The following is a 24,247-nucleotide window of genomic DNA, read 5'->3' on the forward strand; positions in this document are numbered from 1 at the left end:
CCTAGAAACACCCAGAATAATGTTTGACCAAATGTCAGGGCTCCCTGAACAAATACCAGAAGCCTTGTGGGAAAATTTCTCCTCATGAAAAAATAATCTCTTCCTCCTCTGCCATGTATCAGGCCTGAATGTGTATCAGGCCTGGCACTGCCATCTCACTATTCTCCTGAAGAGAAAACTGAGAATGAAAATACCAGAGTAGAAAAATCTGAGGAAACGTCTCCAAAGCCGGCCGCACCTCACTGAATGTGTTTTGTGAAGCATCACCATCTTATTTTTTATCCCAGTTTGGAGTCAGAGTTTCCGTCTCTTGTATCCTACCTGATATGATCATAAAATAAGATTGAGAACTAGGCTTAAACAAAGTTAATGAGGTTTTCTTTATTACAAGACTTCTCAGGGCAACAACATTTATTATGTGGATGAGCATTGCAAACATCTAAAAGTAAGACATGACGTGCAGCATTTCCCAAACAATGCATGACCCTGCAAACCTTTGTAGAGAAGAAGCCCAGGAGACTAATGTTCCACAGAAATGCTATATAGGCAGTGAGACTTTAAAGCAGGTCGATAGCATTGCGTGCTTAGTAAATTCCACCCTTTCCTTCTCCAGCCACATCAAAAATTATGTCTCCTGTAATCATAAAATTTAAGGAAACTCATAAGTAGCTCCCCAGAAAAAGGTTGCAAGCCCTGACTTACTCCACCAATTTCTTAGTCTCCGACCAGTTCTCAAATTCTGTGGGGCTTGTATAATTTGATATATTTGTCTGTGAGCATTGAACAAAATTTCCCTTCTTTTTTTAGTCACTTGCCAACATCTGTGAATGAAGTTGAAGTGATATATATATATCTATAGCACATGTGCTCAACCAGTCTTATTCTGGAGTGAATTATTTAAAATAACCCACTGAGTGAATCCCTGCTCAGTGGGTCTCTGACTAACATTCAAGTTTTACTAAAGCTCTGAACATTTTTTTAATTTCTCTTATTTATTTTTTTCCAACAGGGAAATGGCTTGAGGCCACAAAGGAAAGTGTTAGAATGTTTTCTCTGCAGTTAGTGACAGGAGAGACAAACGGTGTAAAATAGAAGAATCTATTCCTTCCCAGATGGGAAAAATTGTTTCTGTGGCTTTTCTTGATCTATGTTAAATTCATTATGGTTTTCAGACTGAAACCACTTTGGCCCTAAAAAGCAAAAGGGAAAAAGAAGAGAAAAATATGTGGCAGATCTTTGCATCATGTGACTGTGCCCCCTGGAGAACTGTGCAACCTTGGGCAGCCCAGTTAACCTCAGTTCCCTTCTCCACACTAGGGGCTGCTAACTGTGACCTCCCAGGGACAGCATGACATCGATGTGAACAGAGGGACGTAGTGAACAGCAGAGCTCCTGTGAGGATGAGGTGACATGTCGCTGCTGTTTTCTGCCCTCACGTTATGCTGTGGTGAAGTCGCTCACTGCAAAGAACCTGGGCTCCAGGACACAAAGGTATCTGCGGTAGGTGGTGGCTTGTTATGAATGGGGGCCATGGAGAGAGACACTTTCTCTATCACAGTCTCTCCTTTGTTAGAAGGAAGGCCCCATGCCTACCCCAAAACCCAAACCTCAAAGTCCTCCCTCCACTGGGATCCTCTGTAATCCTTAGAGGACTGTCCTGCTCAGCTGGGGCCTCATGTTGATCCAGGTTGTCCACTCCTGAGATCCCTTACTTCTCTATTTACTGAAGCCAAATCAATATGCGAGTTGCTTTAAAAAGCCCAGCTCAGGCCAGACGAGTGGACTTTCATTGCAGGGCAACGATTGTATGTTTTTTCTGACCAGGTAATTATCGGTTATAGGACAATGAGGATGCCTCTTTGTATCAATCAACAAAGGGAAATTAAAAATTAACATGCTCCTGTTTACTCAACTGTAATCTTTGAATCAGTCAATACCCAGAGCTGTGCCGGTAACCTGATTTGAGGGTGGCCACAGATCCTGCTGGGGGACCAGCCCAGTTAAACAGTTAAGGCTGAGACCAGTTGAGCAAGACTGGGATTAAATATGTCTGGGAGGTGGATACCCACAAAGTGCTTAGAGATTTCTTGCAGGGGGCTGACATTTGTGGTGCTGGGTGTGCTCGGTTTGAGAGGACCCACAGCCCTAGTGTTTTCAGGTGGCATTTATTCCAGCTGTCCATTCCAAGAAAACCCAAAGTCACCAGGCAACACATTTCCCTTTTTCTCTTCTCTTTTCTATCCCTTTCTCTCTTCCCAGCCCAAGATGGCTGCCAGTCAGGGGGAGGTGTGTGGGCAGGAGGCAGGGAGGGAGCTGGCCAGTGCTGGTGGGAGACTGAGGTGCAGATATCTGAATCTGGGGATGACTTGTTCCACGCCCTCTGTTCATTTTGAGGGTAAAATACCTGTGAGAAAGGAGATGATGATAGAAAGTTTAGTTACAGTTTAGTATTTTAAATATCTCTATGAGCACAGTTCCTAGTACATACTGAGCAATCAACAACTATCTGCTGAATGAAGGAAATAATGAATGAGTGGACTAGGACCACGGAAGACTGGGAATCAGGAACAGGAATTTTAATTTATATGGAAGAGAGAGAGAGAGAGAGAGAGACAGAGAGACAGAGAGACAGAGAGAGAAAGATTATAGAAATCTTTGCACTTACTAAGTTTACTCATTCATGTATTGATGTGTTGTTGGGATTTTTTTAAACAATATGAGTGTACCACATTTGTAATTAGAATAAATTAGTAAGACATAGAAATATTTATTGTGCTCTTAGTATATCTCAGGAACCATCTAGACCCTGGGGATACAGAGATGAGTAAGTAGTAGAAGTAGATGCTGCACTTAAGGGGCTGAGTTCAACGAGGGAAGATCGGACAGGCACTCACTTAGCAAAGTAGGAAGTGCTCAGAATTTGCTGAAATATTACCTTAAAAAAAAAAAGTTAAGATGAAAAAGTGCTTGGTGTCACCAAGTATAATTACCCTGCAGCGTGGTTCCAAAGTACAGGGAGGGCACTTCTTGCCTGAGAAGGAGGTGGTGAGGTTTTTCCCTGGCCTAGGAAACCCTAGCCTGGTTGTGGCCTCCAGGACCGCGTCTCCGCCCACCTATCTGGTCAGACTCAGCCTCTCCCCTGGCCTCACCAGCATCCTCCCAGTGGCCCTCCGCCTTGAGGGTACAAGGAGCAGGGTCCCAGGGGAAGATAGATGTGGGAGGGAGCTCCCAGTACAGAGAGAGAAGCAAGACTCATTGACCAAACTCAGTGTTTGTGCAGGAAGGGCCTTAGGAACATCATTGCTAACACCTTTGTTTTATGGAAGATGAAACAGAGGCCCAGTGAGGCTAAACGCTTGCTTGAGGTCACACAAGCAATGTCAGGGTTGTGAATGTCAGGGCTGGAGCTGGAACCCAGGTTTCTGATCCCTAAGCTTAGGGGTCAGCTGCTGCTCCAAACACCCCTTGCCTCTCACTGGAATGGCCAATTTCCTCTCTCCCCTCCGATCATCACAGCAGCCTCCAAATGTGTTTGCCTGGCCTTGAGCTTGGTCCATGTTCCCAGGCTAAAGATTTTACCCCTGGAAGCCTGGGTAAGGGCTGCAGAGTTCAGATGCTCAGCCTCAGCCAGGTGGAATGCTTTTAACCACCTATGAGAGTCAAGCCAGTGAGGTCTGAAAGGTGGTTGCGAGGGGAAACCACACAGCAGGCATGTTTGGCAGGCAGAGGGCTAGCATGAATAGCCTTGGGGATAGGTAGGGTGTTTGTGTGTGTGTGTGTGGGGCGGGGGGTAATTATACACACATCTATGTTGGCATAAGTAGGTATGGATTAAGTGTGTGTGTGCATGCAGCTATTAAAAAGAGTTTTAGATCCATCCATATGTCATAAGTTGAAGGAATGCCCCCAAAAGAGTGTTAAGTTAATGCAAGTTGCTGAAAAATACAAGTTTGCCAATGATGCTATTTCTAAACCTGAAAATCTTTGATGAATGTTTATATGTTTGCATCAATTTAGAGAAAGATACAGAATGATACACCCTATGTTGCTAACATTGATTACATTGAAGGATCAAGATTATTACTTTGAAGTGATTATCTCTGTAAAATTTGCCTTATGATAGAAAGCCTCTTACCTTTGTAATTATAAAAAATAAACTTGCATAAAATAGAAAAGAAGAAAGTGTGTGTCATTATGTGTGCATGTGAGTGTTAATGTGTGTACACATGTAGGTATGTGTCTGAGTGTTCATGTGAGTGTGTGTGTATGTGTATCTATGGGAGAAGAAGTCTCAAGGGAGAGCAGTACTTTCGGTGCAAATTCCAGACACTGGTCACATCCTTCAACCCTTGTACTTTGGAAAGAAGCCTCAAGGATGTACACTTTACTTGAAAGTTTTTAAATAAACATCACCTGCATGGCAGGTGCGCGCTATTTCAGGGCTCCTACCGTGTTTCCCCCAAAATAAGACCTAGCCGGACAATCAGCTCTAATGCGTCTTTTGGAGCAAAAATTAATATAAGACCCAGTCTCATATCATATATATTATATTATATTGTATTATATTATAGATCTGGTCTTATATTATAGTAAAATAAGACCCGGTATTGTATTATATTATATTATATTATATTATATTATATTATATTATATTATATTATATTATATTAAAGACCCAGTCTTATATTATAGTAAAATAAGACCGAGTCTTATATTGCTTTTTGTTCCAAAAGACGCATTGGAGCTGATTGTCCGGCTAGGTCTTATTTTCGGGGAAACATGGTAGCTTAACCAAGTGGCTTTGGCTATGTTACAAACGGAATAGGCTGGAGTAGAGGCTGCCACCTTGCAGCCGACACCACTGGTGGTTTAGAGGCTTCTCCAGGAAAATCCACATCCCCTTGTACAGTATTTGTGAGGCACCTCCAGTGTGCAGAGCACTCTGTGCAGTAAGAAATCATTTTTCTGGGAGGACAGCTGCACAAAGAAGAGAGCTTAGAAATCTCAGCCTATGTAGGTCAAATGCCTTCTATAGGCAGAACCATCTCTCTCTCTCTCTCATGCTCACTCTCACTCTCACTCTCACTCTCTCTGAAATCCAGGATTTCCCAGGCATCAGGATTTATTAATTGACTTGACTAAGGCTCAGTGTGGTTATGGCTGGTTTCTGTGATGACCTGGAGTTTTAAATTCCCATCTAGAACTGCAACAGTTCATTCTTACCAGCTGGGGCTTAGAATGACATTTTAGAATGTTGGGTGGGTTGCTGTGTGTGTGTGGTAAACACTTGGATGTTCAGTTGTATGAAGTCATTTCTATTTTCTCCTTCTCACAGGGATATAGCCCAGGTGGTTATTCACACTGAGAAAATATCAGAGTGAAAATAGATTTGGGAGTCATCCTCCTGCTCACTCTGTGATATAAGAATCAATTACTGAACTTCCAATTTCAGTACTTTTGGTGCAAATTCTAGACACTGGTCCCATCGTTTCTGGTAGGAACCAGAAACTCCGTGTGTCTTAAGGCCATCCATTGAAACTCCAACACTTGTAAGTGTGGGACCATTCATCCTTATTCAGAGTGCAGCCTGCCTTAGATGGGGTAATACGGTGTCATCCTGTCACTGGCATTTGGAATTTTCCCCTATATTGCCTCTCCTTGATGCAGTGGCCTCTGTTTCCATAGAATAAAAGAGTAAGGAAGGTGGATTTGAATGAGATTATCAGTAAGGTTTCTTACAATTTAGATTTCTTTTCCAATTGATACATCTTTGTAATGAGTCAGGAATCTGTGGTCACAAGTGACAAAAGCTCTGCAGATGTCTTCAGGTGTCCATGAGCTTCCAGTAAGTGTCTGTCAATGAAGTATTAATGTCTGATAGACAGTGTTGTCATTCTACACAGCCATTCCATTCCTCTTCTCTACTGACTACCCCCCAGTGTGACCAGCCCCAAGTGACAAATCTAAGATTGTGGTAACTATCTGTTTTGGGGGCTCCAAGACCAACCCAAAGTCCAGTGATTTGCTAGGAAGACTCACAGGACTCAGCATATATGTACACACAGCTAAGATTTATTATAGTGAAAGGTTACAAAGTCAAATCAGCAACAGGAAAAGGTGCATGGAACAAAGTCCAGAGAAACCCAGGCACAAGCTTCCAAGAGTTCTCTCCCAGTGGAGTCGCACAGGACATGTTTAATTCCTCCAACGAGTTGTGATAACAATGTGACATATTATCTATCAGTGAAGTTCATCAGAGACTCAGTGCCCAAGGTTTTTATTGGGGGCTAGTCACACAGGGATTACTTTCCTAGCACAGAACAGCATTCCACACTCCCAGAAGAAAAGCCAGTGTTCAGCATAAACCATATTATTTGCACACATAGTTTTGACACAGTGAGCTACTCTTAATAAGTTCTGGGAATGGTGGGAACACTCTCCAAATCCAAGTTCCCAGATGCCAACCAAGAGCCAATCTTCTAAGTAGACCTTCCTAAAAATAACAGTCTCAGGCCTGCTACGTTAACTCTTTTCTGCATACTATCAATTCTTCTTTGTCTGATACTTGATTTGTCAGCCTCCTTGCAGCTATGAGTAGCCATATGACTCAATTCTGACCAATAAATTGCCAGGGGAGAGTGTTTTGATAATATTTTGAGCTGTAGTAGCCATCTTGTGACAAGTACAGGGAAAAAACCCAAATACATGAAAGGTAGCCTAGGGACAAGTGAAAAGAAACTACGTTTTTAGTAATATCTTCATACCAATGCACCATTGTGGGAACAAAACATCGCCACACTTTTTTTATGTGAGATAATAAAATGTCTTTATTGCTTAAATAATTGTTAATTGGATTAAGTTGAATACAGGTTAAATGTATTCCTAAGTAATAGAATGTGTATTCTTTGTTATGGGCTAAATTGTGCTTCTCCCCCACCCCCAAATTCATGTGTTGATCTCCTAACTTCCAGTGCTTCAGAATGTGTTTGTATTTAGAGATAGATACCCAAAGAGGTTTAAAGAGGTTATTAAGTTAAAAAGAGACCATCAGGGCGGGCTCTAATACAATATGACTGGTGTCCTTGTAAGAAGAGAAAATTTGGACATAGACGCGTATAGAAGGAAGAAGATGTGAGGACACAGTGTGAAGGAGGCCGTTAGCAAATTACGAAGCGAGGTCTCAGAATAGACCAAACCTGCTGATACCTTGATCTTGGACTTTTAGCCTCCAGAACTGTGAGGAGATAAATTTCTGTTAAGATATGCAGTGTGTGGCAGTCTGAGATATGCAGTTTGTTATGAGAGCCCTAGCAAACTAATATACTTTCCATATATGGATATAGACAGGGTAAATATAGCCAATTAGAACTGACAAAAGCAAGAATTCAGAAGAAATAATCAGATCCCGTGTCATACAATTCTCAGGAAGGAGAAAAATCCAATAGGGTGAAGCAAGAGGATAGATTAGCCAAATGCCTTCAAAGGAGAACTGGCTACACACACTCAGTCTCATCTTCCAGAGGCTAAAGCTTCTGTATAATTGTACTAATTACAAAGAGATAGTAATGAGACATAACAGGCAAATGGTAAATGGAGATAGGACATCTGGTGACCAAAGGCTGATGCACAAAGGAGAGGAGAAGGGAGGCGCCCATTTGAAAGTCCTGGAAAAGGAGCAGAGTCAGAGAGCAAAGAAAGACACTATTGCTGTAGATAAGCCAGGTCCCTCTTTGTGTCACTAGGCCTTGGACAGACCACAGCAGGATATCTTAGGTTGGTACAAAAGTAATTGTGATTTAAATGGTTACAAATAATTGCCAAACCCGCAATTACTTTTGCACCAACCTAATATATATATGTATATATATATTATTTTCCCAAAAATAAGACCTAACTGGAAAATAAACCCTAGCATGATTTTTCAGGATGCTCGTAATATAAGCCCTATTCCAAAAATAAGCCCCAGTTAAGATCGTCAGCCAGATAGACGCATTTAATATGTCCATTGCAACACATGACGGACGTATTGAATTATAAAATAATAATATTAACATATAATTAAATATAAATAAATAATATTATTGACATTAATACTTAAAACAAATGATAATATAAATTATAATTATTTGTAAATACCCAAGCAGGCGCCTTTGGACCAGAGGTAAATGACTATGTAAACAGATGAACTCAAGACTTATTGCCAAATGACCAATCGGAATACATACACAATGCACAAATAACGTGTGCACTTGATAACGAATGGATGTGGATGTGTCTAATATGAATCTTCATAATTCAATGTGTCATGTGTTGTAACGGACATACTTAATGCACTTGTGTGAAATAAGGGAACGTTTTCTGAATTTTGGTGCTTGTAAGTTTTTGTTGCTTTTGTGTAGACCATCATTCTTAACTGTCATCATTTTTGTTGCCACTCCTGTCTCGTAAGTCTTCAATTAACACTTGATTTAATGGTAGATCTAAAGGGAATAATATTTTGACCCCCACACAAGATGAGTGCAAAAAGAAAGAGCTATTCCGTCAAGTACAGGAAAGGAATTGTGGAAGACTCCCGGAGCAAGAATCTTACAGCTTTCTGCAAAGAGAAGTTGGATCTCCAAGTGGTCCAAAATTGGCGAGCAGAGTACGATAACCTCAGTCAACAGGTGGACTAGGGAAATGCTAAGCACAAGTGTGGATCAGGTTGACAACCATTATTTCCTGAGCTGGAAGACATCATCTGTGAATGGATTGCTGACAGGAGAGCAAAGGCTTTGGTTGTGCGCAGGGCTGATATTCAAGCATTTGCCCTTGCAGTGGCACCACAGTTAGAAATATCCCCAGGAGAATAAAAGCATCACAACACTGGCTGGATGGCTTCCTTCAGTGATATGAACTGTCTCTAAGATTAAACAACACTGTTCAGGCTGGAAGATACTGAAGTTATTAAACGTGCACTTGCATTCAAGTCCTTTGTTGATAGCACCTACTTTTCTAAATAATAACTCCCCAACATGATTGCTATGGATGAAACTGCAGTGTTTATGGGCCAAGGATCTCAGACGACAGTTGATCAGAGGGGTGCCTTGTCAATCTACATTCCCTCCACTGGTTACGAAAATGCACGTGTTACCTGTATTTTGGCAATTCATCTGGATGGAAAGAAAGCCCCACCTCTAATCATCACTAAGGGTAAGTAAGATAAGGTTGAACATGTTTCAGGCATTTATGTTCATAAAACCGAAAAAGCCTGGTGCACACAAGCAGTTATAAGGAAGTGGGTCGATTTAATGCTGTCACTTGTTTGGCGAGGTGGCCAAAGAGGTCTACTAGTCTGGGATTCAGCCAGCACTCACTGCGCTAAAGACATGAAGAACTTGCTTGCAGAGAGAAGAATAGATCAAATAATGATTCCCGCAGGACTGCCTATCTCCAGACTCTTGATATTGCCATAAACAAGCCATTCAAGGAAGATTTGCGCATGGAAATCAAGACTACATTGAAAATAGAATTGAGAGAAATCAGCGTGGAAACTTTGTGCAGCCTAGCCTGCAAGAGGTCGTGACTTGGGTGAAGAATTCATGGGATAAAATCAGTGACAGCTGTATTGCCAACGAGCAGGCTACGTGGACAAGAAGTGCTCACTTAAGGAGAGTTCTATTTCTGGACATGAGAGATTGGGGCCAATGGTTCTACAGGAAATGGAGTCGCAAGAAATTCAAGCTGGAATTCCGGGTTTGGAGAGTTATGACGATGTTCCTGAAGAAGATGTCATGACTGTATTTGAATAAATGTAGATTTTTGTACATGAATCAATATAGATTGTGTACATGAAAAAATAAGACATCCTCTGAAAATAAACCCTAGTGCATCTGTTGGAGCAAAAATTAATGTAAGAGCCGGTCTTATTTTCGGGGAAATATGGTGCACGCGCACACACACTCTCTCTCCAGAGGCAAATGTTCTCAGGTGGAAATCAAGTGAAAGCAGTTACTACTGTGTGGCCTATGACTTGTCACTAGGGATTATGGTCAATTTCATTTGGGATGCCTGGGTTATGTCCTTCTGGTAAGACTTCCTTTGGTCCTGTTGATTTGGGGCTTTTTGAGGATACTGTGTGGCCCAAGCTTATTGACTAAGGTATGAGTGAATCAGAGTAGCCACAAACTCAACTGAAATTAATGTAAGCAAAAAAAGAAGAAGAAGGAAGAGGAGGAGGAGGAGGAAGAAGAGGAGGAGGAGGAGGAAGAGGAAGGAGAGGAATAGGGGAAGAAAAAGAAATTTACTGGTTTATGTAATTGGAAGGTTCAGAGCTGCTGGTGGCTTCAGTTACGCTGGATCAAGTGGCTCATCAGAGTTGGTTTTCTTTCTCTACCTGTCTTCTCACCTTGTGTCTATAAGGCTTCATTCCTCTGCTGGTTACTCCTGCCAAAAGTTAATCCAATCATGAGCAAACAATCAGACAAACCTAAATTTAAGAACTTCTATAAAACAACTGGCCTATATTTTTTAAAAATGCCAATGTTATGAAAGACAAAGAAAGGCTAAGGAGTTCTTCAAATTAAATAAGAGTCTCATTTTCACTTATGAAAACTAAATGCAACACGCCAGTGTGGGTTTTCATTAGATCTTGGATGGGGAAAAATTGTTATATACTGTATACTAGGTAATAGTATTGTTTCAATGCTAAACTTCCTGAAATTTGATTTTTATATTGTGATTGTTGAAAAGAATATCCTTGTTCTTAACAGATACATTCAAAGTATATAGGGACAAAGGGTCCATATGTCTACAATTTACTCTCAAATACAGTAATAATTACAGTAACAATAACAAAAATGCAGAGAATATGCAGAGAAGGGGAAGAGAAAAAAGAGAATGATAGAGCAATTTTGGCAAAATGTTAATCTAGGTGAGGAGCATACTAAGTTCTATTGTACTATTCTTGCTACTTTTCTATACGTTTGAATATGTTTGAAAACTTAAATTTAAAAATTAACAAAAAAGGTATTGACAGCTGACCTCTATATAGACTCTCAATGTCCATGTAGCAATTTCATGGAAGAGTCATTGATTAGCCTGGATCACGTGCTCATTTCATTGAGACCTGGGACAGACACTGTAGCTGACAGCCTCACCAGAGACTTTATGAAATGGGGAGGAATTCCCCAAGAATCCACAAGAAAGAACGTGGGAGAGTGTGCTGGACATAAAAAAAAAAAGACAAGCAACACATCCATCATCACCCTGTCTCAGTTTCTCTCTTCCCACAGCTTCCAGTCTTTCAGATCCTATTCTGTTGGTTTCCCAATGTTCACTTGCTCCCTGGCCCCATCTTCCCAGGCCGTCCCTCCCTCCAAAATGGCACCAGACAGAGGCAAAGTCCTTTCAACAAACAGCTGCACACTTGGGAGTTTTGGGGGTTCCTTGCTCCTCTCATCATACCCATCTGGACTTCATTCCTCTTGGTCCTACTCTCTCTTAGTTCATTGATGAAGAAATCTGTGTTCATGGGCAAGTATTACCAAGGGTTATATGTGTGGTCTCACCCTCTGCTTACAGATTCACATTTTGACTGGGCCTTAATCCAGGCAATAAAAGCCAATGGCAGGATTTTCAAGCATAAGAAGTACCATGGGGCAGGTGGGCCTCTTGCTTCTTTTCCACCCCACTGTGTTGGTGGTTTTTTCCTTTATCTCAGGCCAGGGTTTCTGACAGGGGCTGACTGCTGTCCCTCTCAGTTGGAGGAAGCCAGGGGAGCCAAAAGGAACCAGGCCAACATCACTTCATTTCCCAACAGGCAATTTTTACAATTGATTTGTTCCCAAGCAGTAAAGCAGAGTTAGCAAAGAGCTTGCTGGAACTGACTCAGTGCAGTCTTGGCATGGGTACCTCTGCATTCAGCCTTCTTGAGAACAAGGCAGGATTGAGGTAACCCATCTACTGAGGGCAAAACTAGTACGAAGCAATGAAGAGAATGCATTCGTTCATTTTTCATGCATCTATTCATTCATGTATTCGTTCAGGAAAGGTGGAACAGCATAGAGGTTAAGGTAGGCCCACATGAACATTCTCGAAGATTGTGCTGTGTTCTGCACAACTCCAGGGAGTGCTATTCACAGGGACCATTTATGGCAGCCCTAGGTTAGCGGCACTTGAGCTGGGATTGCATCGCTCCGCTTCAAATCTGTCTCCACCACCTGCACCTGTGTGACCTTGAGCTAGATTCTACACGTCTCTGACTTAGTGACCTCATATATAAAGTGAGGATACTTCCTGCCTCGTAGAGGTTGTTGTGAAGGTTAAATGACTGAATACATCTTCAGTAGTCTGAATAGTTTAAATTGCATTGCAGTGATCTGTTCCTGTAGTGGCGGTAGAATACTCTTGGGAAGCTATATGGGTCTGGGGCTCTTCTGTGTGTTTTTTTCCTCCCAGACATTTTAAAGGCAAATCCCAGACATAGCATATTATTTCACCCATAACTACCTCAGTATATGTCCATAACAAAAAAGAACTAAAACCAAAAAACCCCAAAACAAAACACAACCTACCCACATACAATGCCATTATCACATAAATATAATTAATTCCTAAATGTCACTAATATCAAGTTCATATTCAAATGTTTGTCTCAATTGCTTTTTTGTTTATCCCAAATGTGTTTATTAAGGTGGTTTCCCACTCATCCTGATGCAGGAGGCTTTTAAAGTTGCTGCTTCGGTCTGAGGGGGTCATCCTTCTGGAAGCCTTGCATTTCCTCCTGTAGGCTGGCAGGGACAGTGGAGCAGCCAACACACAGAACCCACCTCTGTGCGTGGCTACAGGAGTGGTGATTTGATAGCATCTGGGCAATTCACGCCCCTTCTAGGAATGGAGGCTGTGCGAGAGGCACCTCTTCCTGTGTTTCTTCTTCTCTTCTGCACAGGGATAGAGGGATGAAGGCGAGTCTTTGTGAAAGGCATGTTCTGGTAGGGAGTTCATTAATGCCGGAAAGCTCAACTACTTTTCATAGTTGGTTTTCAAATCAGAATCTCAGGTCCTCCAAGAGTGTGTGCTTCATATTTTATCTGACCTGTGGTATCTGACTACAACCCCCTTCCCACACACTGTGGGGAGCCCTGGTGCCCTGTGCCTTTCTCTGGAAAGGACTCATGGTCACCTCTTGTCCTAATTTCCTCTTTTTGTAATGTCTCAACATCCGCTTCTCAAGGCCACTTGCTTTTCTCTTGACGTTCCCGCCCACACAAGGAATATGCCCATTTCCGTTCATTTCCTCAAAACACTGCTTGCACGTAGCTCTCAGGGGACTCAGAGGAAATGAGAAGCAGGGGTGGTATGGGTAGAGAGCTTGTTAAACTGTAGCAACACAGCACAAAACACACATCCTGGTTCTTACATGTCCTTCTACTATCCCTGTCACCTGAGACTTCTCACTGGTCTTTGCTTCTCCAGGAATCCTGGCCTCTTGCCATGTTCTGGGCCCCCTCTCTACTCCCATTATAGCAATGTCTCCCCAAGCTTGTGCTTCCTCATCCTTTCCTTTGAGGTTGCACATGGTGACATCAACTTCTTACATTGTTAAATCAGGAACCTAGTGCCCTCTGTCTAACTCTTCCGTCTCTGGACCACTTCTTACTACAATGAAAAGGTCATCAGAGTGTTTTGTTAAACCAAAGTCAGAGTTCACCACTTCCCAACTCCTATTTCTACATTATCTATAGCACAGTTGTTTACCTAGACTATCACGGTAGCCTTTACCTGGCCCCTCTAACATCATTCTTGGTCCTCTCCCACTCAGGCTTTTCTAAAGCCAGAGTGATCTTTCCAAGACACTAATCTGTGATCACGTTGCTGCCATGTTTAAAATACATCAGTGGTGTCCCATTGTGCTTTAGACAACATCCAAAACCCTCCATATGCTCACAGGCTCCGCCTGAGCCCAGCCCCGCCCACACCTCACCTTCATCTTATTTTACTCTCCCTCATGCTTTCTCCACCCACTGGTTTTCCTTCAGTTTTTTTTTCAAATGCTTCCAGTTCTCTCTAGTGGCCAGACCTTGGTCATGCTTTTTCCTCCACCAGCTCTGCTTTCCTCCACCACCTCTCACTCCTCCTTGGATTGTCTGCTTAGAGAGAACTTCCCTGGCCCCTGTTTGCACCCTTTTGTGGTACCTATTACTCTTATAATTGTTTGTGTAATTTCTGCCATCCCTGCTAGAGTGTGGGTTACGTAAGGCAGGAACCATGCCTGCTTTGTTCATTACTCCATCTTCAACCTCCAACGCAGTGTCTTGTACAAATACTCAGTGAGTAATTATAAGTTCAATTGAACATCTAAAGGATGCCACTGGTGCCATGGACACTGGTGATAATGAAAAAAATCCCAGTAACTCAGAAGTGAAATCATCATCCTGTTAAGGAAACCAGCAATGCCGTGTTACACTCACCTGCAGAGGCTATGATTCTGACATTTCAAAGGGGAAAAAGGGGCGGGGCAAGTGCATCCAAAGCCCAGCTGGTGCTTACGGAAACATTGCTTTGCGATGTTACTTTCTTCACCCAGGAGAGACTATTTTTTATGCTACATTTCTAGAATTATACAGTTGCATGCGTAATGCCTCAGTTCCTGCTGATGAAGTGATTTCTGCAGAGAACTGGCTGCCTTCCAAGAGGAAGGGTGGGCTCCTGAGATGCTTCTGAAAAAGATGAAAGAATTTCCAAAATAGCAGCTTAATGTTATACCACATATGGGATTTTCAAATTCACAGCTGGTTGGATAACCATTTCCGGCTTCAAGCCATTTGACTTACTGTCTCTGTGGCTTCAAGCACTCAGAGCTTTATTTATCTCCTGGTGACCAAGGGGTTTCTCTGCCTTTTTCCACCCCCAGTTCTTCCTGCCTGCTGAGTATTTCCAGTTGTGTAATACGAGCATTTGATTACGTGTCCATATGGACTAGGCGCTCCATGGAGGTGGTACCACATCTGTACTTTGTCCCTTTGATCCTGCAAATAGTAGCTGGATCTTAATATGTATCATTGAATAAATGACTCCCCAATCAAATGGTTGAATGCCAATAAAAAAAGCGTACAGGAGAGCATCACCATTCGATACAAAAGACAATATCGATACCAACTTAAACCCTCCCTTAAATATGCTCAGTCATGTCTGTATTACACACTCTTCCTCTTCCAGTCACTATTGCTACATAACAAACTACCCCAAAACGTAATGGCTCAGAACAACAACCTCTTTTATTGTGCTCACAGATTCTCTGGGTCAGAATTTTAGACAGGGCACAAAGGAGATGGCTTGTCTCTGCTGCATGACATGTGGGAGCTCAGCTGAGAAGACTCAAAGGCTGGCGTGACTGAACAGGTCGGGGTGTAACAATCTGGAGATGCCTTCACTCCCATGTCTGGTGCCTTGGCTCTTATGACTTGAAGACCTGGGCTGCAGATCAGAGCACTCACCTGGGCCTTTCCATGCGTCTTGGGCTTCCTCACAGTGTGGCAGCCTCAGGGTAGTTGGACTTCTTACATGGCTGTGCGTCGTCCCGGGAACATGGCAGAGGCTGCATCACTTTTCATGACTCAGCTCCAAAGGTCACAGAGTATCACTTCCTGCCGTACTCTGTTAGTCAAAGCAGTCACAAGGCCATTGAGGTCAAGAGGAAGGGAAATCAACTCTGCCTCCTCATGGAGATGGGGCAAACTTGCATTGTGGGAGAGAGAATGTGGGGCAGGAGGTAGTTTTACAGCCATCTTTGAAAAATACGATCTGGTGCACTCCCTCAAGCTTCACCTGCTGATAGATAGGTGGGAAACCCATCAGGCATAGGGTGTTGGAGGAAGGACCTGCAGCCAAGGTAATCTCATGTCATACGAGTCTTTCTTGGGGTTTATTTTTTTTCTTTTCAAGCAGAGGTCCCTGTTTTTATCTTCTTAATCATGATTGATTTTTGGCGTAAGAAATGATTTTTTTTAGATGCAAATAGATAGGTAAGATGAGACCAACGTTGCCCACCTGTGTTATTTATCAATGTTTGTGGAGAAAAAAGACTTAAAGTTTGGAAAAACTTTTAAAAATAATTTTCCTCTTAGAAATTAATGCACACTGTTATAATCATGACTGACGAGTTCAGCAATAAAGAAACTTTTTAAAGTTTATTTAATTTAAGCACCTATTAGGTCATCAACAAAATGTTAGCGTCCTGTTCCCAGCTCTGCACTGACTATCTCATGACCCTGGGTAAGTTGCTTCCCTTCCTTGGGCTTCAACATCTTCCATCAGTAAAATGAAAAAGTTGAATTAGATGATGTAGAAGGTCTTGTGGTCCCCAGGGGCGGCTATCAGTTCCCCAAGCTACCCCTAATCAACCCCACAGCAGGGGGGTTCCCCAGATAATCCCCTCTCCAGATCACTGACCCAAAGCACTGACAATTTAGTAAACCTAGAGTAGCCGCTGAGGTCTGTTTACCGTTAACCTGCTGGGACATTCTTGGCCCATCATTCTCACGGGATTGTTGTGAGGATCGAGTGTGACAGTGTGTGGCAAAGATGCTGCATATGCTGAACGGACGTTATTTACTATTGTGTTACCATAACAGTCAGAGGCAAGATCAAAGTCCAACCTGACTCGTCTTTAGAGTGACTGAATTGAAGAGTGGGTGGACACTATTGATTACTTGGAGTTGAGCTTGTAAACAATCTGTCAGGAAGAAAATTTCAGACAAACAGGTTGGAATTCATGGGACGGAGGTGGGGCCAACAGGCAGGGTGGTGAAATCAGCTGAGCAAATAGAAGTTTCCATAAAGCCCGTGTGACATTCGCAGAATGGTGTCTTGATGAAAGGACTCATCAGAAACCCATAGTTGTGTCTGCTCTTTGTGTGGCCCTCAAGAGACCTCGCCCCATGTCCCGCCAATAGGCCATTTGAGATTTGGGCCAGTAAGTGACATGTACCTGTTGGCCTGGGCTGCATGAACCCATAAGCTGTGACAGTAGCTGACATTTATTACATGCTTATTAAATGCCAGGCCGTGAACTAATCTTCTTATAAGCTTGTTCCATTTAGTCCTCCCAATAGTCCTCTGAGTTGGGTCCTATTATCATTCCCATTTTATAGATGAGGAAACTGAAGTTCAGGAAGGCCACACCCTTTGTCAGGATTCAAACCCAGTTCTTCTGACTCTACAACCCATGTCCTAAACTCAACGGTAGGCCTTAGGTTCAGAGTTCACACTGTTTCCTCCTCCATGGAAATAAAAATAATGCCTACCGAGCATCCTCAAGGGGACAAGCACCAAGTACACAATCTTCAATGAGTTTTCACAGTGCGGTGAGGTGCGTATTACCCCACTTTACTGCTGAGACTGGGCTCAGAGACGTTAACGTGTACAGTCATGCAGCAGGAAGTGGAAGGTTTACCCCTCATCTGCCTGACTAGGAGTCCTTGCTCATCAGCCTTTTTACCCTCTGACCCTCCCTGAGCTGTCACGGGTCTACTGACTTAGAAACCATCGCTCCCTTCTTGGGATTCCATGGCTTTGATGCTTCTCTCCTACAGCCTAGTACACCTCTGCCAGGTCAGGGGCTTTGCCAGGGCAGGGCTGGGGTTTTATTTTATCTCAGTGTTTTCTGTGCCCACATGCCACGGGAGCAGAGAAGGCAGCCCAGAGCTGAACTCCAGAGAAGCTTGGATATCGAGTCCTTGGGCAGAGTTTTGGGACTGAGACTGACAGGAAGGCTCCTGAGATCTTATAGGCAGAGGGTAGTGAACAGGGACAAAGGTCCCAATAGTGGAAGGTACAGGGGTGGAAATCCGGTTTTGGGGGTTCATCTCTAGACGAGGACTTAGGGAGGAGTCGGGAGGTCCTCCCGAAGCCTATATAAGAGGCTTCGATAGCTGATGCCAACCAATAATCAAGTCCCAAATGCTTTATAGGCGCCCATCAGGCCCATGTTCTTTTCTGGACGGCCCTTTCAGAGACACCAGAAACACCATCGTGTTGCCCTCCACCCACCCCATCCCCTCTCTGACCACACAGTGTTTCGTCAGTGCTGTGCAGTAGCTGGGTTAGAGGTAGCAGGCACAGTGAGCAGAGGCATAAAGGAGGCCTCCATCCCTCTGGGCCTCCTTGCTCTGAGGAGCCAGGGGTGCCAAACCCTTTCAAACTGTCTAGGGCCAGTCATGATGCAACCTCAGTCTTCGTTGCAAGTTGGCATATGGCTGTCAGAGCTCCAAGAAATTTTGAAAAGAGGAAGAGTGGCTTGGTAAAAGCTGAGCTGCCGGGGAGCCACTGCAGGGTCCTGTGTGGCCTGCCAGGTGTGTGACAGTGAGGTGCTGCTCATCCCCTCCACCCCCTGGACTTATTCTGAAGCCGTGCCCTGAGGGGGCTGGCTTGGATGGGTGACTGTTTCTACTGAGGGTTTTGGAAGCCCTGAGGTTCTGCAAAGAGGCCTTGGGTGAATTGCAAAACAGAGGCCAGGTGGCCAGAGCCCTGAGTCCCTCACGCCAGTGTCAAATGAAGCAGATTTTCTCTTAGCTGATTTCTGTACTTTGCTGCAGGGCTCTTTCCTGCCTGTGCCATCCAGGTCTCTGTAGCAAGGGCAGGAATTCTCTCCCTTCCCTCTGCTGATGAGCCCACATGCACACGCACACAAATACTCATGCACGTACATCTGCAGGCACACACGCTCACACAGGCACAAGACCATAAAGAAAGTCCGCTTAGTTTTTACTGCACATTCACAGTGATATATTCAAAATTCAGACAATAGAAGAGGTGAAAACATGAGTGCACAATCTCTCCTTTCCTCTCTGTTCCTCCCTTTCCTTTCTCTCCCCTCCTCTCTCTCCCCTCCCCGCCCTTTCTCTCCCCTCCCTTCCTTCTTTGTTCATCCTCCCCTCCCCTTGACTCCTGGCCTATTTTAGCTCCTTCCATTGCTCACTCCCCTCCACGGGAAATCTTTAAGCCTTGGGAAGGGTGGGGAGATGCTAGGATGAGTCATTCCACGCCAGGGGTTGGAGGAGGGAGGGAAGACTGCCAACGTGATTGGGTCCTAGGACCGCCTGCCTTTTCTTGCTTTCCAGCACACCCTGGATAGTGAAACTGAAAATCTGATGCGTGAAAGCAGTTACTCTCCTGAGATGACTCCCAGAGCTCTGGGGGCCCTAAGATCATTCATCTACTTTGCGATCTTGAGTACAAAGCTCTCGATGGTGTCACTATATTCCCTCCTAGATGGTCTCTGAGTTCTGACCCAGCTTAGAAGGTTTCTGGTTCCTCTAAGAAGGGAGCGTCCTCCCTTGCAGCCAGGCTGTAATATTGGCCGTAGTAAAAGAGGCAAGAAAGAAGAAGGCCTTGAACAAATCAAGCTTTCGAGGTACAAAAATCAGGTCACTGTAGTCTCCAGGCATTTGAACATAGGAACTCAGAAGGAACAAAAGGTCTACTTTGAAAGGTGCAGCTTCCTGAGATCTGGTCTCCCATCTGCCCTGCACTCCAACACCTGTCATCCCAAATAGGATTGTTGATGGTGGTCCATGGGGGTAGGGAACTACCCTTATACGAAATGTGTGTGTGGGGGGGTGGGGGGCAGCTCCTTTCCCAAGGGCCTCTCTGTGCTCTTGGGTGTGATAGGATTACCCCTTTGGCTCAGAGAATAGCTGGTTGTCTTCCCTCACTGGTGAGTCTGAAAGTTGGGACTGATGAGAACGAAACTCTAGATGGCTCTGGAGGAGATGCTTTGGTTGTGAAAGAATGCTGAGTCGGAGTAGGTATTCCAGCTCTTATTCCTCCCCTGTAGAACAAAAGCACATCTTTCCAGCTTTCCAGGGAATGGAGCAGTGCAGTGGCTGGATCCATATGGTATGGCACTGGGATTCAAAGTCCTTGGAGACGAGGCTTGGTGACTTCCTGGGGGTCAGGCTTTGCTCACAGGTGGTAACACCCTGGGAGTGTCACATGGAAGCAGCTCTGTCCAGCTCACCAATGTTATGTGTCCCCACTACTGTGTTTCCCCCAAAATAAGACCTAACCGGACCATCAGCTCTAATGCGTCTTTTGGAGCAAAAATTAATATGAGATCGGTCTTATTTTAATATAAGACTGGGTAATATAATATAATATAATATAATATAGTATAATACCGGGTTTTATAATATTTTTTGCTCCAAAAGACACATTAGGGCATATTTTCAGGGGCTGTCTTATATTTTCATGTACAATAATCCACATTTATTCAAATAGTCATGTCATCTTCTTCTGGAACATCATCATAACGTACTAAATGCATCCATCTGGCTGACGATTTTCACTGGGGCTTATTTCAGTAGTTAGTTTATAATCTTGTGGATATTTTCTATGTAGAAACAAACATAAATCTATTCTTTTATGGAAATGGGATCACGGTAAACATGCTGCTCTAAAGGTTGCTTTTCATGCTTAACCATGTATTTTGGACGTCTGTCCATGTCAGTACATGTCCATCTATTTCATTCCTTTCAACAAGAAGAGGTCTTCTTAATGCATTGGTGAAACTAGAAAAGGGAGGAAACCATGAAGTCTATAAAGCTTGTTTTCTTTTCAATATTATTTCCACTGTATTTAGGAAGAGAAAAATCTAAAATTAGTTTTCAAATACTTCACATATAATTAAATTAAAACACCATCACAGAAATGATAGTTGGATTATTGTAGGAAATCAGTGTATAAATGGAAAAGACTCACTTTGCCATTTTGACCATTCCTTATTATTATGCCCATTTTGTCTTCAATTGGACCATTTGAGCAGATGGCCAACTGTCTGTGGTCGGCAGAATAGTAGCCCCCAAAGATGTCCGCATCTTAATCCCTGCAACCTTTGAATATGTTGTTACCTTACCTGGCAAGTGGGACTTTGCAGATGTGGTTAAATGAAGGATCTTGAGCTCCTGGGTTATCTCGGTGAGTCCAATGTGATCACATGGGCTCTTGTAAGTGAAAGAAGGAGGCAGGAGGGCAGCGTGAGAGATGAGCAGATGCTGCAGAGCTGGCTTTGAGGAGAAAGGTCGGGGACCATGAGCCGAGGAGTGCGGGCTGGTGGCTTCTGGAAGCCAGAAAAGAAGAGGAAGCACATTCTCCCCTAGAGGCTCCGCAGGAATGCAGCCCTTCTGACACCTCGATTTTAGCCTTGTAAGGTCCATTGCACACTTCTGATCTCCAGGACTATGAGATAATAAGTCTGTTTTGTTTTAAGCCTCTTACTCTATGGTAATTTGTTACAGCAGCAATAACCAGTACGCCTACACTCATGAGTCTTGCATGCTGAGATGCTGTTTGGTCTCCCTTGGATCCAAACCCAAACACTGTGTCTAAAATCACAACACATCTATGGTTCTAGATGTTCAGGAGCTAACTCAAGTAGCCTCCTGGGCTGCTCAGAAATTGTGTTTGGCTTGCATTTCCCAATGCTTTCTTGTGAAGTGTCAAAGAGGAGGGCGTGGTGGCTGTGTCTCTAGCTGTGACAGTGCATAGAGAGCTTCCCAACTTTCCTTTTGACCACTGGAATCTCAGAAGTGACAGTCAAAAGTGAAAAGTAGATCACTTGGGACAAACTGGGGGATTTTTTCCTAGGTCTTCAGATTTCTGTCTTGGACACAGAAAGTGATCGTCGGTCCTCAGCACGTCAGAGGTCAGGGGTGATGAGTCCACGCATAAATGAGGGCGGTTGTGTGACTCAGAGGCCATTTTCATCACCCCCTTTACCCTGGGCGCTGACTGACGAGCTGGGCTTCAGCTGGGGCTGTTCCTGCTCAAAGCCCAGTTCAGCGATAAAAGCTGGACACAGAAGCCACGTCGAGCAGGTACCTCCTATCCAGGCACTTTATGGACGCTGTTGCTAGGGTTTGGTTCCTGGGCCTGTCAGGCTGCTCCCCTCAGGGGTCTAGCACATGGAGTAAGCACATGTGGCTCAATGGAGATACAATTATCTGCTGTGCCCTTCAGCTTCTAACTACAGGCTCCCTTTGTAAAATCAGTTTGGAGAACATGCTGACATCGTGCCTGACTGCTAGCTATCGCCACACTCTGCTTCCCCCTCTTCTGAGGCCCAGAGCTGGACCACATTTTTCAGATTCCTGAAAAACTACATTTTGCAGTTAGGTGTAGTCAGGTATGGTTGACACTCAGGTGTGCCTCCAGACCCTCCTTCAAGGAGGGTCTTGCTGTTCAGGGACAGGAAGTGCAGTCAGGAGGACAGTCTCTGGCTGTCGGCTCCTTCAGTGTTGTCCATGGCTGCAGAAAGATGCCTCACTCAACGTCACACTGTCCAGGTGTGACTGCCTTCCCCCTGACTGCCTGAGGCAGGACAGAGAAACCTGGCCCATTTTGGCACAATAGAGGAAGACTCTGACCGGCCGTATTTGCTCCACGGGGCTGGCCATTACTTTGCCAGGACTGTGTTACAGCTTGATTTCTCGCTCTGCCCAATTCTGTTTTCTTTCCACTTTCCTTTCACAGGTAGATTCCTAATAAATTTTGCGTAGCCCCAAACTTCATGTCAGCATCTACTTCCTGAGAATCCAGTCTGCGACTCTGTGACTGAGTTCTCGCCAATGCACTGTGAGAGCAGGGTGTTCTGTTTTCAGGCCTGGCCCATGAACCCTTCGGGGTCATCCACCATGCTTTCTCCTTCAGCCTGCAGGATACACATATCAACGATGCCCTAGGAGATGGTGGAGCCACCCGATGGAAGGAGCCTGGGCATCAGGATAGGGAGAGCTGCCCTACTGACCTGAACGTCCTCCCAGAACTGTTAGGTGAGTTAGAAATTAACTTCTATGATATGAAGCTACTGAGTTTGGGGCATCTATTTGTTACTTTAGCTTAGTCTTCCCTGACTTATCTCTCTTCTGAACTTACCTTGCCAGAGACAAATGGAAGAGCTCGAGAATGGTGGGTCTATGTGGGGGTGGCCATTGACCAGGGGGGACTGGAAACTTATGTGCCCACTATGGCTAGGCACAAGCAGGCCAGAGATTCCTGGAGAACCAGATAGAAGAGCAAGGGTTGGGGTGGCTCTTCTGTGTGTAGATCTACACTCCAGTGAAACGTGGCCAGATGCTACCGGGCTCTCATCAATCAAAAAGCAGCTGCCCCCTCTTGAGGGCAGCCGTCAGAGAGAGGAGAGAAGGCAAGTTCTCATTCTCACACTTCCTGAGTGGAGAGGCGATTCAAAGGCCTTTTCTCGTGGGCCACGGTTGCTATGTAGGAAGAGGAGCACGATTCCAACAATGAAATCATTCAATTGTTTAAATAATTCATAGTTGGGTGGATGACAAATAGGTGATAGGTGGAGGGGTAGGCGACACACTGAAGTCTTGACAGCCAGTGTCCAAGCAAGTTCGTGTGAGTCAGAGCAGTGGGTTACTAATTAAAGGTGAGACTGTTTACCCACGCAGTCCTCTGGTCCACCCACTGATTTGATGAGTGTTGCATCTGCCCAGTCAACTCAACAAGTCAGGTAGGATTTTATCAGTTTACCAACCCAGTATTGTGCTAGGTGCCAGGTGGGGACACAGGCAATATCTCTGTTCTCAAGCTTTTGACACACACACATGAACCGCACACAAGTTTGAAAATACTAAGCGCCACTTGAGTGAGAAAAGAAGATAAGTGGGTGGGTGTGAAAAAGGATGTGTCTTCCAGCTAACTTTTTTGTTTGGGGGCTGGTGATGTTTCAGGGCAAGATTTGGCTGGGGAGAGAAAATTCTGGTCTAGGGAGGTTGTGGAGGGCAGGGGACCTGAGATGGTTTGGGACAGAACTGGGGGAGGAGTTGTTTGTTTAGAGAGGAGCAGGAAGAGCACATCAGGACAGGGCTAGGCTTGAGAAGGGTGCGTTCAGGAGACTTTTGGGAGTTGGTTTAGGGGAAAATGTAGAATAAAAGTGGAACACATGCCAGACTTTGGAGTGGGAAAGTGGTCAGATAAGCACCAGGTATCTTAGACAACTTGATAGCAAGGCACGTGATCAGAACAGAATTTTATAAAGATTGTCTATAGAGACCTTAAGATAAATGGGGGAAGAGTAAGTCTACAGTTAGAGAAGCTGGTTAGCTATGAAGGGCTGAGTGTCTAAATCAAAGACGAAACTGTAGGAATGGAGTAGAAAGAAGGATCAAATCTGAGAAGCAACATAAAGATGACATGAAGCTGAAGAGAAGGAAAAGTCAAAATGACATCAATGTTTATAAGCCAA

At 44.1% G+C, this 24,247-nt stretch overlaps 1 long non-coding RNA gene across 1 annotated transcript in view; it reads left to right on the top strand.

The window, feature by feature from the left end:
• Positions 1–22,777, top strand: part of LOC117036239 (uncharacterized) — a 46,841-nt gene extending 24,064 nt beyond the window's left edge. The window contains exons 2-3 of the long non-coding RNA XR_004425340.1: positions 1,318–1,491; positions 22,687–22,777. This is a non-coding gene — a long non-coding RNA (uncharacterized LOC117036239). The remainder of the gene's footprint in view (positions 1–1,317; positions 1,492–22,686) is intronic.
• The last annotated feature ends 1,470 nt before the right edge of the window (positions 22,778–24,247 follow it).

Source organism: Rhinolophus ferrumequinum, chromosome 16 (assembly GCF_004115265.2).
Source record: "Rhinolophus ferrumequinum isolate MPI-CBG mRhiFer1 chromosome 16, mRhiFer1_v1.p, whole genome shotgun sequence".
Taxonomy (NCBI): domain Eukaryota; kingdom Metazoa; phylum Chordata; class Mammalia; order Chiroptera; family Rhinolophidae; genus Rhinolophus; species Rhinolophus ferrumequinum.